A 13,999-nucleotide genomic window follows, 5' to 3' on the forward strand; every position below is an offset into this window, starting at 1 on the left:
CACTCTGAAAATACCATGGATTTGAATTGTAGAAACACGTGCCAGAGAAGAGACATTTAACAGGCTGCAGTGGGTATATACCCACCGCTGCTAGATCAACTCCCCTGGCCATCAGGAAAGGGGAGAGGGACTAGCCCTCAGTCATGTTTTTGGGAACCACTCCTGCAAAGAGTTGGGTGACATTTATAGCATGGTAAACTGTGCTTAGCACTTGGCAGGGTTAGACCCAGGAACCCCACTGTTCAGTCTATGGTACACATCCCCCTTTCTGTACCTGATCCATAGAGGCTATAAGTCTGTTATAGCTGCCCAGCAAGGGATTTAGACCTCCAGTTCAAGTTGTGGAGGCTCACGTCCTTACCTATGGAGGATGTATTCATTTCCTGGTGACAGCTAAAATAACAGTTATGCAAACACTGGGCTGAGGCTGGTCCCTACTCAGGCTCCTTTGCCCTCACCTGCATGACCTGACAGGACTAGCCAGTGTGGTCCTATACCATTAGGGATACTTAACTCAATGGACCATCTGATCTTTCAAACAAAATGGCTGTTGTCAACAAGTGAGAATCCCTAGTGTGTTTTGTTACATATGACACCAAAACTGTCTTCTCTTCCTGTTTTTATGGGTGGCAGGAATTCCTTCTGCTTCCTTCTGGTCAGTGCTAGGGCACCTTTCTTAACCTAGCATTAAAGATTCCTGCATGGTGAGCTGAGGCTAGAAAGAAAAAATAAACCCTGAAGGTGTCAGCATGTCTGCAGTTCAGAAATAAGCCATAGAACAGCCAGTATTATAATAGTAACCTTTATAAATGCTAGTGCCTTTCATTTTGGACAGAGTTAGAGGGAGGAGCTCTTTAGGTACTTTGGAAGCTGAAGATAGGAGGGTCTGTACTTTAGGTGATCCCTGACTACTTCTTCCCAGTGACTGTGACATTTAAGAGTTAGGAGTTCACTCTGATGTAACATTACCTGAAGAAGAGCTCTGTGCAGCTCACAAACTTGTCCCTTTCACCAACAGAAGTTGATCCAATAAAAGATATTACCTCACACACCTTGTCTCTCTCATATCCTGGGACCAGCATGGCCACAACAACATTGCAAACCTGTTTATTGTCACTCCTGTTTTCCTATGCCTAAGTGAGGTACATTTGGTTTCATTGTGTTCAAGTCCCATCTCTCATGACAGTTGCAGATCCAATTGTAGTCATGTAAGCCCCAATCAGAGCACCATGAATTTATTCACTAACAGTAGTCTTTTATAGATGTTCACAGAATAATTATCTGATGTGGCTCTATCTTCACTTGAAAAGTTTTCAGGAAGAAACAATGAGTTTGTTGTAAAGTGCCAATTCCTAGAAATGGACAATTTTTTAAAATCTCTCTTCATCTGGAATTGAAATTGAAGTACAATATAATGGCAAATGAATGCTTCCTTGTTTACATTTTTGCCTTGTGGAAAAACATGGTGTGTTTTTGTGCAGCAGCATTAAGTTGCTTTATTTGTAATTGTTTCTCTCACAGATAGCTTACTGGGGCCTGGTTTTAATTACATTTGGAAGAAAATTTAAATTGATAATCATACTGAAGTAAACACTGCCGACTCAATACTTGTCAAGGTATTGCAAAAGAATTATAGAATACATGGAAATTCACTGAACTATCAAGACAAGAAGTTAGGAAACAGCTTAGAAGCCTTTTAAACTCATCTGCTGTTTCATTTAAAGAATGATTTACTGGTTAACATAAAAAATTAACTAAGAGAAGAAGAAGAATACCTAGATCTGATATAGTGCTTCTTCATCAGTAGATCCCAAAGTGCTTTACATAGAAGGTTGGTGTCATTATCCACATTTTACAGACGAAGAAACTGAGGCACAGGGAAGTGAAGTGGCTTTCCCAAGGTCACCCAGCAGGCCGGTGGCAAAGCTGAAATGGCTTCCAGCTCTCCCAGCCTAGTGTTCTATCCACTAGGCCACACTGCTTGGAAAACTACGATCAAGAAGATACAGCAGTACAAACCAAAAGTATTTGGGCCAAACTGGTGTCCTCGGAGTTGCTATAAGTTGTATGAAGAATTGTTCAGAAAAGTTAGCCATTGTTGGACAATATGGTGTGTATTTGATATCTAGTATTTGGCGGAGAAATTATTTCCTTAACAGGTAGATGCTTATTTACAACATTAAAGTTGCTACATTTCAAAAGCTGTGAAACACCCAACACCACCAGAAAAGACAAACAAACAGAAACAAAACCAAATAAATAAGTTGTGCACCATGCACTCAGGTCACTAGATTCGGTCTCTGGCAAACTGCCAAGGGGAGCAAATTCCAAAGACTGGGGCCATCAGTTGAGAGAATCTTACTGCCAGCCCCAAGGGATTTTACCTTAAAACCTGACAGCAAGAGCTTCCTAGTTGATCTTAATTGTTGTGACTGAGGGTTTATGGTCAGAGGTTGTCTCTGATCATTTGGTCCAGGGCCATTCAAGGCTTGAAAGAATTTTACAACCCCTCGGATGGCTCCAGGAAGTAAACAGAAAGCCAGTAATAGACCTGAGCAGTTGTGTTATATGCTCACAGAGGCTACAAGCTACAGACAGAGCCCTTTGGAGACCAGTGTTGACTCCAATCTGATGTTCACTCTTGCAGTGGTAACGTGTGATACAGTGATTAAGGTAGTTAGATGTCTATGGTTTCCCTTGCAGATAGTGGTATAAACTGATACTGTAAACATCTGATGTATTGTTATATGCCAAATCCTGGGCCAAGGGATGTGCTGGCCACCACTTCCCGCAGACCCCATTGGCCTGGAACGGCGGACCGTGGCCAGTGGGAGCTGCGATCGGCCGAACCTGCAGACGCTGCAGGTAAACAAACAGCGGATTTCCCTGATGGGCCGCGTGCCAAAGGTTGCTGATCTTTGCTGTAGATGATGAGATATAATGCATCTTTTGCAAACACAAATCACCACAGAGAGAGAATATGGCAGTTAGTGCTTAACCTGTGGGTCATTATTATTCTATATGAGATCCTTACATGACAAAATTAAATTTCACTAGTCTTAATACATTTAATTTGAGTATAGTGTGTTTCTTTCTTTCTTTCTCTTCATAGTAGTCTCCTAAATCCAGTCCACATCACTGGTGATGGGAAATTGTTCTGATGTACAGAAGTGATAGTGGTGGGTCTTAGGCTAATTCCCACTGGACAGGAGTTCACATCACAGAAATCACTGCCACAATTTTTAATAAATGACGCCATGTCATTAGAAAGGGCAGGATTTGGATGAATCATGGAGCGGGAACAACCCTTTCAGGTGTTCTATTAATTGTCCCTCCAGATCTGGATTTAAGTGCACAGGTAAGGCAACATGGGAAAGTGTAAACCAGTGGCTCTCAAACTTTTTTACTGGTGACCCCTTTCACATAGCAAGCTTCTGAGTGCGACCCCCCCCCTTATAAATTAAGAACACTTTTTAATATATTTAACACCATTATAAATGCTGGAGGCAAAGCGGGGTTTGGGGTGAAGGTTGACAGCTCGCGAGTCCCCATGTAATAACCTCGTGACCCCCTGGGGGGTCCCAACCCCCAGTTTGAGAACCCCTGGTGTAGACTGTCACTGCTCATGCTGTACATGTTCTGTGATAAACAGGGGACCTCAGTTTCCAGGGCTGTCCATTTGGTGCATTTCACATACACTAAATTCAGACTAAAATAAAATCTTCTTAAAGAAATACTTCTTTACCCTTTCTGCAGTCAGCCTGTGGATTTCACTGCTGTAGGAGCTCAGAGAATCCGATTTTTAAAAAGAACTTGATAATTTTTTGAAACCTTTGAAAATTAAGTTATTTAAAAAAAAATGCACTGATACAAATTTTAAAAAAGGGTAACAAATTCTTATATTTCATGGCATAAATGGACCAGTGCATGAGTCACTTTTACGTGCACGCATATACCATGTGGCATTGCACAACTGGCTATGTACATTATGGGTGGGAGCAGGGTTTATCTTCTTCTGCATCAGAGGCAGGCTAACGATTCAGTATTCCCGTTGTCCTAGATGCCTAGGACATGTATGCATTTTACTCATTCTCAAAGTCCATAGTAAAGAAACCTTGTGGTTTTAGAGTGTGAGCAATTTTTTTTAATAAGCATGTCTGTCTTTTCCAAAGATTACTGTTATTTTATGGTTTCAGAGTATGGTTTTTATCGCTTCCCGGCTCTTTGAGCTCTGGTCCAAGTGAAAAATTCTCTAAGTTATATCTGTTATTTTATCAGATCATTTATTTTTTTCAACTACATTTCAAAGTTAGCTGAGCTTTCAGAGCTTGTAATAGATGGTATAAGGCCAATTGATCATTTAAAACCCTGTATACAATTGTTAGTCACTTAGAGGATTACAACATAGAATTCACACTGTGCTTATTTACTAGTGATGTAATCAGGCAGGCTTCTGATACACTCTTGCTCACAACTGCTCACTGTGGCAGTTTTTCCAACTGTGACTGGCTAGTCATGATGTAACATTTTAATTGGTAAGTAAAACTAGCAGCATGTTCGACTGCTACTAGCTGGGGCTGTGAAGAGCAGCTTCTAATTAGACTAAAGTTGTGCCAAATATTGGCATTTTCACAGTCTGGCTTTGCAACAGCTTATTTACATCACAAAAACTCTGTATAAAAGCATCTTGCATCCCTCCTCCCTTGCAAACATACCTTAAGCACTTGGTGGTGATGATGCTCCCAAGTGAATGGTGCCCAGATAAGATAGTTTGGAATACAGAGGAAACACTCAGTTCTCGCCTTAGAAATTGTATATACTGGTGTGGGTTTTTTAGAGCTTTTTCTAAAGAAGCCAATTTTTTAAAAAGATAGGTGAATACATTTCAAAAGAAATAGTATTTCTGTTTACTGGCTAATATAATAGGTTGGTTCTGCACTAACGTGATTTTATATTTAAAGAACATACTGTTGTAAGTCTGCACAGAGAGAGAGTCTATATGGGCAAAGATTGTACTCAGACTCTGCTATTTACAGAAATAATTATTGTAACCTTTCTGACAAATCAGTGATCAGTGTGGAAGTGCTACACATAGCAAGGTGGCTGGAGCACAATGTTGATTGGCTGTTTGGGTTTTATTCTTAGCTCTGTTACCGACCTGCTGTGTAAATCACCAGACTTCTCTGGGACTCAATTTATCAATCTTTAAAATGAAGATATCGTGATTTATGCCAGCTGAGGATCTGGCCTCGTGTATTTTCTAACAGGTACTTTTTTTTTAGTTATATCTTTTTAACTATAGAAAAAAGTAAAATCTAGCCTAAATATTAGTATGATACCTATTTTAAAAAACCTCAAATGCACTTAAATACAGATGGGTTCTGACTAAATCTGAAGTTGCTTAACTTCATTATGGATATTCGAAAAGGAAGATAGCACAAAATGATGATTATATACAGTATAATGTTTTAAGCCTATACAGATTTTTGTGATCTTTTGGGTAAATGAGGGTAGAGGAATATCCTGGTGTGTAGTTAATGTAGGAAAATTTATGACAAGTCAAAGATGTGGAGAAATTGGAAAGGGTCCAAAGAAGAGCAACAAGAATGATTAAAGGTCTTGAGAACATGACCTATGAAGGAAGGCTGAAAGAACTGGGTTTGTTTAGTTTGGAAAAGAGAAGACTGAGAGGGGACATGATAGCAGTTTTCAGGTATCAAAAAGGGTGTCATAAGGAGGAGGGAGAGAACTTGTTCACCTTAGCCTCTAAGGATAGAACCAGAAACAATGGGTTTAAACTGCAGCAAGGGAGGTCTAGGTTGGACATTAGGAAAAAGTTCCTAACTGTCAGGGTGGTTAAACACTGGAACAAATTGCCTAGGGAGGTTGTGGAATCTCCGTCTCTGGAGATATTTAAGAGTAGGTTAGATAAATGTCTATTAGGGATGGTCTAGGCAGTACTTGGTCCTGCCATGCGGCCAGGGGACTGGACTCGATGACCTCTCGAGGTCCCTTCCAGTCCTATAATCTATGAATCTATGAATCTATGAGATCTGGAATTCAGTTTTGACCACATGGAGTCTGAGAGGACTATTGCCATTTTTAGTCACTGCATTGTTCATAACTTGCTCCTCGGATTCCAAATTTGTACAACATGGTAATAAAATAAACTCAGTTATGTGCATTAGAATTTTAGAAGAACATTCTCAATTTTGACATATAAAGTGAGTGGGTGGGCTTAAGTCATTTTGACTGAAGTTAGCCAGGATTCCAGCCCAATACACCATGCTAACACTACTTGCATTGTCTCGGTATGTTCAGGGATGTCACCAGCTTACCATACAACTTTATCACTGCACATTTTCACTGTGTGTGGGAGCTGGTAATGCCCATCCATAATAAATATTGATTTAAAAAAATTAAAATGGCTGATAGGCTTGCCCAGTCAGGAAATTGCTGTTCGTTCTTCTCATAGTAACACTTTTCAACCAAAATTTTTCATTTTAAAAAGGAATGTTTAACGGTTTGCTACCTACATAACAAACGCTTAACCTGTAGCTAAAAGAAAACCTACATGACTTTATGACTAAATGTTGGCAACGCTTTAGTTAGGCAAAATACTTGTCTCGTTCATTTTATCAGTCTGCCACTGAGACACCTCGTAGTCATCTGTGTAATATTCTAACACTCCCATGAAACAAAGCAAAATTGCCACCATTGGCATTGCTGGCATGTTACTCACTGGCTATTATATTCCACGCTTTAAACACATAATAAAACCACTATCTGGTACTAAACAGAGTGAAAATCCCAGTGAAACACAACAAAATGAATGAGGCTTGTTCCTGTGGGCAAGGTGTCTGCTGATATGAGCTGTATTGATTTAGGCTTGCATCACCTTTACTGGTGCAATATTAGCGTTAAGGTTTCAGGGTACCATGCTACCCACCCTTCTTTTTTTAATTATCTGTACCTTGATTGCTCCCAGTTTTGTGACAAAGCTTCTGCCCATACTTTGGCACACCCATTAGCCCACATCTGAAGAAGTGAGGTTCTTACCCACGAAAGCTTATGCTCCCAATACTTCTGTTAGTCTTAAAGGTGCCACAGGACCCTCTGTTGCTTTTTACAGATTCAGACTAACACAGCTACCCCTCTGATACCATTAGCCCAGTGTCACACCTTTTGGCCCAGAGATATAAACATGGTTGGTGACTCTTCCTTTTATGACAATGCAGTGTCTCTGGCATTCTGTCTAGGCTGCTTTTAATTAGATACCGCAAAAAGGATCACCAAGCTAGTGTCTGTCCCAATTGTATTCCTGCCTGGTTTAGTGTAACTTAACTTACTGGTATTTTTGATAGGCCATTAGAGTTGGGAGTTTTTTTATTAATTACTAAACTCTTACTGACAGACAAATCCTGCCTGTTAAAACTTGTGTTGTAATTTGAGGATTAAATGCCGCGCCTCTGGGAAATGTCAGTATCAAAATTGATTTGTTGTAGGAGACATATGTTGTTGGAAGCTGCAACTCAACAGAGTAGATTCTTCTATAATGCTGTTAGCAATTAAATTTTGTAAATTGTTAAGTTACAAGATTTATGAGAAGGCAGTTCTTAAACGTGCACATTAAAGGAAAATGCATAAAACATCAGTTTAGTTTCCTCTTCCTATCCTCCCAAAAAAAGTCATTGTGTAACTTCTGCTCTCCTGCCTTTTTTGAAAATACTTTTAATTTTTGATGGCTAGTGGAGAAGAATGGAAAATGGTGTGTTTCAATTGACAGTGGAGCTGAGTAGATTTTTCAAATGAACAGTTGACTTGCTGAAAAATGCAGTTTGGTTGACCTGAAACGATTCACAGATTTGACACAAACTGGGTAAACAGTTTTTGCCACAAAAAACAAAACAAAACAAAAAAACCCACCATTTTTCAGGAGTTAGGCACCATCACAAACCAGCTGGAGGAATAGGTGGTATATTCCTTATACCCTTTAGTACATTGGTTATGGCATTCACCTGGGATGTGGGAAACCTGTGTTCAATTCCCTATTCTGCCTGATGTGGAGCAGGGATTTGAACTTAAGCCTCCTACACTTCAGGAGAGTACCCTATCCATTGAGCTATGGGATATCCTGTGGCAAGGCTTTCCTGATGAAATTGTTCCACTTTGTATAAAGTACTTGACTAGTCAGAGAGCGTGAGAATCACACGCTAGCCTGCACTTTTTTTTTTTTCTTCTTTTCAAAACTACCAGTGAACTGAAAAATCACTGATTACCCAGCTCTAATTGATAGGACTTTTTCTATTACCCAAAGCACTGTGGGTTCAAATCCTAGCCCGTCATTGGGCACCAGATCTGAATCTTCTTTAAATACCATAATGGCTAACTCACACTTACAGTATTACTTCAAATACAAATGAGTAGTGAAGATAACTAACGTACCAAACAATTGCCTGAAAATCATAGCCTTGGACGGGGTGCAAGAGTAACTGAATGTTAAACAAGCTCCCTACTTTCATCATGTTCTTGAGCCCCATATACACAGGACTTTAAAGCAAGATAGGGATCAGTTTATATGTGGTTTTAACTACAACAGCTGTGAACACAGTTTGACCAGTCACTGTGTATGTGGAGTCAAACATTAGAGGCAAAATTTTCAAACGCATGTAAAATGACTTAGGAAACCAAGTCCTATTGTCAAAAGTGATGTAGGAATTAGGAGCTTATACCTCATTGAAAGTCTTAAGTGCCTAAGACACTTTTTAGAATAGGACGTGGACTCTTACATCAGTTTGGTGCTTTAGAAAATTGTATCATAAAACTAGAGATGGAGCTGAGTAAGAGAACCCTCCTTACTTTTGAGAAAGTTAGGAGCTATCTGCATACATCGTGACACAAATGAACCCATCTCTAGTTAAAACAGTGGTTTTAAAAGTGTGTTCTCCGAGGCTAGCATGTTAGTCCTTGTCCCAATGCACGCAGACTAGTCTGATTGCTAGAAACCATTGTGTTTGGAACTCTATTTAAATGTGGGTCCCTAACTGGGTTTAAAATTAAGCTGTTTGAATAAATGACTTTTTCATTTGCTAGCAGTTCACACCAAAAAAGAAATCCTTATGGGTAGAAAAAATATTTTGTTTGACCTGAAACTAAACATTTCATTTCAATTTTGAGTATTTTTTAACTTAAAAAAAAATAAAGATGAAGGAAATTTTGAAACAAAATTTCTTCAAATCAAAAAATTGAAACATTTTGACTTTTTTGGAATTTTTTTGTTTGTTTTTGTGTGCCGCCCACCCACCCCCAGAAATCGAACAATTCCATGGAAACAACATGAACTATTTCAGAATCAACAAATCTGCAAAAAAAAATTTTTACCAAAAAAAGTTTCGGCTAAAAATTTTTACCCAGCTCTTGTTTAAAGCCAAGAGCCTAAATTCTCATCAGTGCAGAAAAAAAGAGTTCTTCCATTATTGGGCCTTCACTCACCTTTCACCCTCTCTTCTTCAGAATTCCAGTACGGTGAATGTGTTTTCTGTGTTTCAAGGTTCAAAGCCCCCTCACGCCTTCTGTCCTATTCTGCCTCTTGCAGATTATTTCACTGACTTCCCCCCACCTGAAAAACAAACCCATCCCCGCCTCATTCAGACTGATCCCAGGGCATGGAGTTCACAGTTTGAGAAATGGTATGCAAAAGAGCTGAGACACTTTCCATAAAATGTAGCTTGAAAATTGTTGTCATTTTGTTTTGGGTAAGGTTTGTACCCCTGACATTTCACCTGCCTGCCACATTTCAGAGAAGCAGTTCAGTTTTGCTCTTCACTTGAAATTTCACAAAATCTCAAGCAAAAGTGATGCAACAGCCATCTTTGAAATGTTTCTTTTGTGTACTGTTGGTGAGGGGGGAGGGTTAGAAAGGCAGACAAATTTATTATGCAGCAGATTGTTGCTATTGATCCCTGTCACAGAAGAAACTCTCCACTGTCTATGCTCCTGTATCCTTCACTGTACAATAGTATATCTCCTCTTCACCAACTTCTTGTGTTCCCTTAGTATTGAACCATACTGTAGTGTGACAACTCTCTTATCTCTGTCATAGTTTCCTCACCTAAAGGTGACCCCTTGCTCTGCAGACTGACCACTGGTCCTCATGGCTGTTGTGAAGTGAAATGTCTAACCCACACAACTCCCCAAGGCAACAAGTCAGCAGACCATAAAATAAGTGCCAGGGTCTTTGCCACCATTTAGTTAAATAAGAGGGACACCAGGCATGTGGTGGAATTTAGGTCAAGCAGGCATGATACAAAGGTCAACATCTCTGCAGCAAACCCCAGCAGTAGGAATGAGAGACAGGCAGTGCTCAGATGAGCAAATAGGTGTCATTGGAATACAAAAAGCAGCTGCAGGAGTTAGACCAGTTCTGTCCCCTCAGTGTAATCAATGCATTAGTGATTTTTTTCTATCAATAGGATGAAGCCACAAAATTCAGATCTGGATCTTGAGCTCAAACACCCACAAGTTCCAGGGTGTTGGTGTCTGGGGTTCTGTGATGGGTCTTTCTTTGTGTTGCACCTACACAGTCCCAAAAGCAGTGATGATGTCCTTAAAAGAACAACCAAACTAGAGCAAAAGCAACAGCCTTCCAGCCAGCTCCCCCATAGGAGCTCTTCTCTTTGTTATAAATAAGTAGTTGAAGCACTTCCCCTTCTGACCTACCTACTCATAAACGCTCCTATGCTGCACTGGATGTACAGGCTGAGACATGGGATGGGGAAGAGAGTAAGGTACAAGGGGAAATAGGCTGGGGCAGAGGCTCAAGGAGACTAGGCTGGAAAGAAAGGAGCTCCCCTTGAACCTCCATTATGCCTTGATTCCACATACCTATTATCCCTGCCTTGTATTATGTGAGCACCTAAAGACCTCAATCCACTGGGCTGGGCTTTGTGCATACAACTAGACCGCCCCTGCCTGAAAGAGCTCACAATTCAAATAGACAAGTCAAAATTGGAGAAGGGGAAAAAGGTAAAATAACTTGCCCACAGCTAAACAGTGGGTCAGTAGCAGAGCCAAGATTAGAATGAAGGTCCTAGACGACACTGCCTTATACCCCCGCTTTTTCCCTCCACAGCTGTATCCCCTTTAATTTCTGTTCTTCAGCAGAGCTTTGCAAGGCGTTCCCCAGTTTCCATTTGTCTTAGTTGTTACATAGCTGGATAATTGCTGCACAAAAACAAGCTTGTTCATCTCACTGAAACATATGACAAAAAACTATTATAAATGTGTTATGTGTAACATAAATATGTTAATATTATATAATTCCAATAGAAGTTGATCTCAAGATGAATATTGTAACTAGCACCTGTGAAGGTGGGGCCAGAGCTCATTTGCTTAGACTGCAATGGGGCCAGACAGTAACAAGTTGGAGAACCACTAACCTGGTCATAGTGGATAGCTTGCAAAGAACAGGGCCGGAATATGTTCGCACACAGTGTTCATTGAACAATTTTGAATAATGAAAAAATGTGTAAAAAATCAAAATCTGATTGTGGATAATGCATGAACAGAGAAAGCTAAATTAGTCAAATAAATTGTTCACTATAGCTAGTTTGTCCATTCTCTAATGAGAATTAAATCTCTACCAGGTGAGTGGCAGGTAGCTAATAAAGAGTTTCTTCCTCTGGGCTGACTAGAGGGGAGAACAGCTTGCCACAGATCTAAATTTTAATCACTTATCATTTTGAAGTAAATTCAGGCCACCTGGCAGTTTATATAAACTTAAACCACTCTTCTAGCTTTTGTTGAAGAATTGTCAATGCGGTAGACACATCCCTGGCATGACATTCTGCATCGCTGCTTATTAAATTAAGAATGAAATATGGTCTAACTAATAAGGGAGGCCATTGGCTTTACAAGAACTCACACAATAGTGAGCGTGTGGTTAGGCTTCGTCTTCATTACAGAATTGTATTGTGTTAGAAGACAGCTGTTGAAGAGTCAGATTAGCTAACAGGATGCCGATCACAATTTTTTGATGGCTGTTTTGTGTTGGTTAAGAAACTATTTTCCCACACAGCTTACAAGCTGAAAGACATTGACAGTAACTATCAAAGGGCATTCTCTGAGGGACTGAAGTTCCAGTGGAATCTCTATGTAGACCCATGGCAATTCAAGACTAATTATTATTATTATTTAGTATTTGTATAACCATAGTACCTAGGAACCCTAGTCGTGTGCTAGGCACTGTACAAACACAGAGGAAGAAGACAGTCCCTGCCCCAAAGAAATTACAATAAGCCAAGAGACAACATATAGATACAGACAGATGGGAGAGTAAAAAAAAAATACCATGAGTATGTCTACACTGCAGTTAAACACCCATGGCTGGCCTGCATCAGCTGACTCGGGCTCATGGAGCTCAGGCTGCCAGGCTATAAAATTGCAACATAGACAGCTGGACTCGGGCTGTAGAGCCTGGTCTCTGGGGCACTCCCCCATTGCAGGGTCAGATGCCTACACTGTAGTTTTATATCCTGCAGCCCCGCGATCCCGAATCAACTTACATAGACCAGCCATGGTTGTTTCATTGCAGCTTGGAAGAAAACATGAAGGTTCTTGTTTGAAAATGTAACAAGTGGGTGATGGAGAATGGCATCATGGGACAAGCAGAGGCAGAAGTCTAAATCTTGCTGGTGAATGAGAGAAAATAGGTAGAGGGGGATAGATCATTAAGTGCCTTGAAATTGAAGACAAGCAGCTTATGTACCTATGTAGCCCTAAGCAGTTGACTGTTCAGACACAGATACTCTTTGTCAGAAATGACCGGCAGGCAGTGGTATGAAGCTAAATCTCCCTCACTGTTTTCTGTTCTTGTTAAAGTTCAGTGTGAGAAACATCATGGGGTGGGGAAAGCAGAGACTTAGAGAAACATGTGCACACTGTGAGATCTTGGGGCTGATTCTGATCTCACACTGGTTTTATGCTGGTATACTCCATGGACTGCAATGGGGTTATGCTGGATTTACACCAGTAGTAAGTGAGATCCGAATCCGGTTCTGTCTGTAAAGCACCATACATACCTGTAGCAAATAACAAATACAATTAAAGGAAGAAAATGCCTGTCAGTAACTAGTTACCTTAGCTGACTTCTCTCCCCAGCCTCTAGTATGGAGGTACAAATCTCCTTCTGGGCAAATATTATTTTCAGATGTTCATAAAAAATTCCTGTTGAGTTCAATGTGAATTGTCGATGTATATCACAATTTGTCTCTACAGGAAATACTAATATAAAGGAGGCAGAACAGGGACCCAGAGAACGGGATTGACAATTTTTTTATTTTATTTTATTTAAATTTATTTTTGTTTCCTGTTTCTTGGCAATTGGAATCCTAACAGCTCCAGGAATGAAATTTATCAGATGAGGGATGACTATGAGAAAGAACCTGGACCAAATTCTGTTCTACGTCACCTGCATACAACCCCACATGTGGGTAACTGAGAACAGATTTTGGCCCAATTATGGTAATTAATTCTCTGCTCCTCTTTATTACTCATATTTTTACCCATAGGAAATCTCCAATTGGTGTATTTTTATCAAAGTCTTTCAAACCTTTTCGTTGTGTTCATAAAAAGAAATAAAACTCAATTAATCTTCCTGAATTGTAAGCTGATGGGGAAATTGTAATCAATATAGCTTTTTAAAAAAGAAAACAGACTCCAGTTAAAATGAATGAACATTTAAGACCTGCAATTGCTAAATAAATAAATAAAAATCCACACTTCCAAGTCTGGGGGGGAAAACCCCTACTATGTTGTGTCAGTGCTAAAAATAAGTAAATTAAAGAATAAATACCTCATAGCTTATTTGCAGATAGTTGTACATTTTTAGAAAAAAAAAAGGTAATAGGCCTTAGGTCAGCTGCATTGATTTAATGCCTTTACTTAGGCTGCCAGAGCAGAGGTAGAATCTCCTCACACTGCATTAGGAGTGCCTCAAGCC

Source organism: Malaclemys terrapin, chromosome 10, assembly GCF_027887155.1.
Source record: "Malaclemys terrapin pileata isolate rMalTer1 chromosome 10, rMalTer1.hap1, whole genome shotgun sequence".
In the NCBI taxonomy this organism is placed as follows: domain Eukaryota; kingdom Metazoa; phylum Chordata; order Testudines; family Emydidae; genus Malaclemys; species Malaclemys terrapin.